Source organism: Leucopleurus acutus (assembly GCF_964270905.1).
Source record: "Leucopleurus acutus genome assembly, chromosome: 5".
Lineage (NCBI taxonomy): Eukaryota > Metazoa > Chordata > Mammalia > Artiodactyla > Delphinidae > Leucopleurus > Leucopleurus acutus.
This window is the reverse complement of record NC_139147.1, coordinates 122,714,784-122,720,783: the sequence shown is the minus strand read 5'-3', so window position 1 is coordinate 122,720,783 and position 6,000 is coordinate 122,714,784.

Sequence of the window (6,000 nt, the reverse complement as noted above, 5' to 3'; positions counted from 1 at the left end):
TTCACCCAGTGTTCTCCATTGTAAACATCAGAAAATTACTCTGCCTGTGTACAAAGGGAAGTACAGAAGGAAGGCTTCTGCTTCCAGCCAAGATAGAAAAACACAGGCTGGATGTGCCCTCCCACCTGAAAGAACTAAAAAGTCAGTGAAATATATAAAACAATGGTTTTTTTTTTTTAGACAATGGTTTTTAAGATATTGTATAATGGGCAGTGAAGGACAGCAAGCTCTGAGATATGGGAGTTTACAAAAAAAGGGGAAGACTGGCAGAGTGTGGTATTCTCCTTGGTTTGGGAATATGGAGCTGAGAGCGTGGAAGCCAAGGCAACTAAAATTTGCAGGGCAGAGTACTGGAAAGGAGAAAGCTACACAGAGAGAGGACCATGGAGATTTGCAAATGGTCCCCCTAGAAGATTCAGCTGAGCACAGATCAGGGCGTACACAAGAGGAAACTATCCAAGGCATGGAAAGTAACTACCAATAAAACTAGAAGGAACATGGGCTTCCCTGGTGGCACAGTGGTTGGGAGTCCACCTGCCGATGCAGGGGACATGGGTTCGTGCCCCGGTCCGGGAGGATCCCACATGCTGCGGAGCGGCTGGACCTGTGAGCCACGGCCGCTGAGCCTGCGCGTCCAGAACTTGTGCTCCGCAACGGGAGAGGCCACAACAGTGAGAGGCCCGCGTACTGCAAAAAAAAAAAAAAAAAAAAAAAACTAGAGGGAACAATCTCTGGAGCTCACCTAGGACTAGAAATAGCTTCTTTCCCTACCAGCCAGAGTGGTCATCAGGCAAAATAAGAAAAGGCTCTTGCTCCACAGTGGGAAAAAATTACCAGGCATGCAAAAAAGCAGGTACATGCAACCCAATGTGAGGAGAAAAATCAATCCATTGAAACTAACCCAGAAATGACCTAGATAATAGAATTAGTGGACAAGGACATTTTAAAAAGTACTATGACTGTATCCCATACATTTGAGATACTATTTGAGATACCAAATATGTTAAATAAATACCTGGGAGATATAGAAAAATAAAGGCCCAAGTTAAATTTCTAGAAACAAATCTACAATGTTTGAGATGAAATCCCACTGGGTGGGATTATTCACAGATTAGACATGGTAGAAGGAAGAGTTAGTGAAATTGAGGACATAAAAATATAGAAACTGTTGAAAATGAAGCACAGAGAGGAAACAGATGAAAAACATGAACAGGATAACAGCAAGTTGTGTGACAACTTCAGGCAGCCTGGGCACGTGGAGTAGGGGTCCTTGAAGGAAATGGAGGAGCAGAAAAATATTTGAAGAAATAATAGCACCCAAATTTCCCAATATGAATAAAACTCTAAACCCACAGATCTAAAAATCTTAAAGAAACTCAAACACAAGACACGTAAAGAAAATGACACTGAGGCACATCATAATTGAATTGATTAAAACCACTCATAAAGAAAAAATTTCGAAGTAGCTAGAGGAAAGGAGGAAACACATTACATACAGAGGAACAAAGAGGATGACAGCAAATTTTTTGTCAGAAACAATTCAAGCTAAAAGACCATGAAGCAACATCTTTAAAGCAATGAAAGAAAAACAATCCATCAACCTAGAATTCTTTACCGAGAGGAAAAGCTTTCAAAAGTGAGAACCAACAAGGCTTTTTCAGATATACAAAAGCCTCAAGAACTCATTACCATCAGACCTGCTTTATAAGACCCACATAGTTTAAAAGTAAAAGGATGGAAAAGATGCATTGTGCTAACACTAATTTTAAAAAGTGAGAGCAGATATAGCAATATGAAACAAAACAGATTTCAGGGCAGTGAGTATTATTAGCAGGCACAAGGAGAGTCATTTCATAAAGGGATGTAACAACCCAAAGGTATATGCACCTAAAACAAAGCTTCAAAACACATGAAACAAAAAGTGATAGAATTGCAAGAAGCGGATAGATCCACAGGTATAGTCATACATCCTTCTCTTAACGACTGACAGAACAGAGAGATAGAAAATCAGTAGGAATAGAGAAGACTTGAATAACACAACCAGCCTGACCTCACTGGTATTTCCAGAACACTCCACCCAACAACAGCAGAATACATGTTCTTTTGAAGTGGACCCAAAACATTTAGAAAGTTCAACTATATTCTGAACCATGAAATGTTTCAGTAAATTTAAAACTATTTAAGTTATACAAAGAATGTTCTCTGACCACAATAGAAATAAATTAGAAATCAATACTGGAATGATGTCTGGAAAATCTTCAAATATTTGGAAACAAAATAACACAATTCTAAGTAAGCTATGCATCAAAAAGAAAAAAAAATTACATTACAAAGTGTTTTGAACTGAATGTAAATGAAAATGCTACGTTGCAAAATTTGTGAGATGCGGTACTTAAAAAACAATTTATGGCACTAAAGGCCTATATCAGCCAAGAAAAATGGTCTAAAATCAATGATCTCAGCTTCCACCTTAAGAAACTAGTGAAAGAGCAAATGGATGCCAAAAGTAAGCAGAAGAAAGGAAATAGAGCCAAAAATTAAACAGACAAAAAGAAACAAAAAAATAGAGAAAATGAATGAAACCAAAAGCTGATTATTTGAGACCATCAATAAAATTGATAAACTGCTAGCCAGACTGAACAGGCAAAATAAGAGAGAGAAGACCCAAGTTACCAGTATCAGAAACAAGAGAGGTGATATCACTACAGATTTTTCATGTAATAAAAGGACGGTAAGGAAAAATTATGAACAACTTAATGTCAATATATACAATAATTAGATGAAATGACAAATGTCTTGAAAGATATAAACTACTATAGTTCATTCAAAAAGAAACAGATAAACAGAATGGCTCTATATCTATTTTAAAGTCATTGAATTTCTATTTAAAACTCTCCCCATAAAGAAAGCTCCAGGAATTTCCCTGGTGGTCCAGTGGTAGAGAATCCGCCTTCCAATGCCAGGGACACGGGTTCGATCCCTGGTCAGGGAACTAAGATCCCACAGGCTGCGGGGCAACTAAGCCTGTGTGCCACAACTACTGAGCCCATGCACCCTGGAGCCCACGTGCCACAACTAGAGAGAGAACCTGCACACCACAGCTAGAGAGAAGACTGGGCGCCACAACAAAGACTGAACGCAGGCAAAAAAAATAATAATAATAAAATAAAAAATAAAAAAAGGAAAACTCCAGGGCCAGATCACTTCACTGGTGAATTCTATGAAACATTTAAGGAGGAAATAATACCAATTCTATATAAACTCTTCTTTTTTCTTAGAAGAAAAAGGAACATTGTTAACTCATTCTTGAAAGCCAGCATTAGTTTGGTGCCAAAGCCAGGCAAAAGACATTACAAGAAAAGAAAAGCACAGACTGTATTCCTCATGAACATATATGCTAATGGAATCCAACAATGTATTAAAAGGATAATATGTCGTGGCCAAGTGGGATTTATTCCAGGAATGCAAAGTTAGTTCCACATTCAAAACTCAATCACTGTAATTCACTGTATGACTAGATTTAAAAAGAAGGGAAATTGGGAAATCACAGAATGCCTGGGAAGGCTGGAGAGCAAGATCCAGAAAAAGAACAGGCAGGAGCAGCAACAACAATAAAATCAACAACAAATGCCGGGCAGCAGGAATACAGCTGGAATCACACCCCAAACCCAAACTACTGAGCTGCCATTCCCAGCACTGATCACTGGACACGGGAGTGGGTACCAGTGCTAATGGCATCCCTGGGATCTGGATGTTGCTGCTGCCAATGCCTCCATCAGAGTGAATTCTCGGGCTTCCCTGGTGGCGCGGTGGTTGAGAGTCCGCCTGCCAATGCAGGGGACGCGGGTTCGTGCCCCGGTCCGGGAAGACCCCACATGCCGAGGAGCGGCTGGGCCCGTGAGCCATGGCCGCTGAGCCTGCGCATCCGGAGCCTGTGCTCCGCAACGGGAGAGGCCACAACAGTGAGAGGCCCGCGTACCGCAAAAAACAAGAACAAAAACAAAGAATGAATTCTCCACCATCTTTGCTTTTTTGGAATAGCTGATTCCAGCTTTGAAAACCCAGGAGGGAGGTTCTGATTGGCCAAGCCGTCAGGAAGACCGGAAAAGAGAGGGCAACAGAAGGGATTCTTAGTTGTCAACAATAGAATCCACTCCACCTACTTCATGCAGGTGGGACTTAGTAAAACAGATTAAATAGCTTGTGGAATCATTCAGATTGTTGAAAATTAGGCTCTGGACCGAGCTTTCTGGAAAATACTTCTGTCTACACTGCAGAACAGGCCTGGTAAGGGAGCTTCTGCCACAGCTGAGATGAGGACGCTGCCACTCTTACCCTGATCCCAGAAAAGAGTTGCCTCTACTTCCCCAGAAGTACCAGCCAGAACTAATGCCGTAGTCCTAGAGAATTTCCTGCAGTAGCGAACTTCTGAATCTGACTGGTGTATTTGTCTGGTAGAATCCAGATCACACCCCCATCCAGGGAAAGGGAGGCTAGGACATGAAGGGGCTTTTGTTTTTGTTTTTATAAATTTATTTATTTATTTTTGGCTGCCTTGGGTCTTTGCTGCTGTGTGCGTGCTTTCTCTAGTTGCAGCGAGCGGGGGCTACTCTTAATTGTGATGCATGGGCTCTAGGCACATGGGCTTCAGTAGTTGTGGCACGTGGGCTCATTAGTTATGTCTTGCAGGCTCTAGAGCACAGGCTCAGTAGCTGTGGCGCACAGGCTTAGCTGCTCCGCGGCATGTGGGATCTTCCCGGACCAGGGCTCGAACCCGTGTCTCGTGCATTGGCAGGCGGATTCTTAACCACTGCACCGCCAGGGAAGTCCCATGAAGGGGTTTTATTTGTTTGATTTTACCAAAAATAAAATGCAAAGAGAGTTTGCAAGAGATTTGAGAGCCGTGACTGGGCGCTGGGCTTCTTGTCCATCAGCAGGAAGCGACTCTGCTTCCTACCTGGATGCACGCAGAGGGGAACTCCTCAGGCTTAGAAAGGTGGTTCAGCCGCTCAGGGTCCCAATGTGACAAATGCCACTAGAGAAAGGTACATTTATTAGTTCACAGATTGGAAACTGAGCTTCCCAGACATTTGGTAACTTGTGCAAGATCACAATTTGAAGAACAAACATTGGCCAAGCCCTTATAGACATCACCTCCTTTAATCCATACAACTCTATGTGCTAGATAGTATCTCTCCCATTTTATATGAGAAAAATGAGGCTTATAGAAATCCATTAAAGGCTAAAAGTTCTGTGGTGTGACCCTGCCGTGTTCTGCCCTCCGTCCCGCCACCCCATCCCACTGTACCAAGGTGTTTTATGACCACAGAACTCTCCAGGACTCTGGTGTAGGTGTGTGTGTGTGTATCCTTAATATCTTGTCCTGCATCAAGTTCAGTGTTCACTGGATGAATTTGGGGTCTCTGTCACTGAGTCTCACCTGTCTTCTTTCTTACTACAGGCTAACTCGGGTATATTCCAGAGTCCTCCTGGGGTGCTCAGACCTCAGGGCCCCAGTACCTCTGCTCATCTAGGAAGTAAAGGGCAACAGGAAGGGGAATGGAACAACCTGGGATCTGCAGCTATGTTGGTATGCAAATCATTTGTATGCAAATGATTCCAAGGAAATAGTGTTGGGGATCCCTGGGTCAATCAGTTTTGTGTCCTGTGAATGATGAAAATTATTTTTGGTGCCTTTAACCCTCCATGTTTCGTAGCTGTACTGAAACAGTTTTTTTTTTTTTTTTTAAATAGACTTCATTTTTAGAGTAGTTTTAGGGACACAGCACAACTGAGTGGAAGGTACAGAGAGTTCCCATACACCCCCTGCTCTGACACATGCACAGCCTCCCCCATAATCGGCATCCCCCACCAGAGTGATACATTTGTTACAATTGATGAACCTGCACTGACACATCATTAGCAGTCAAAGTCCATAGTTTGTCTTAGGGTCGCTCTTGGTGTACATGCTGTGGGTTTCAACAAATGTCTAACGACCTG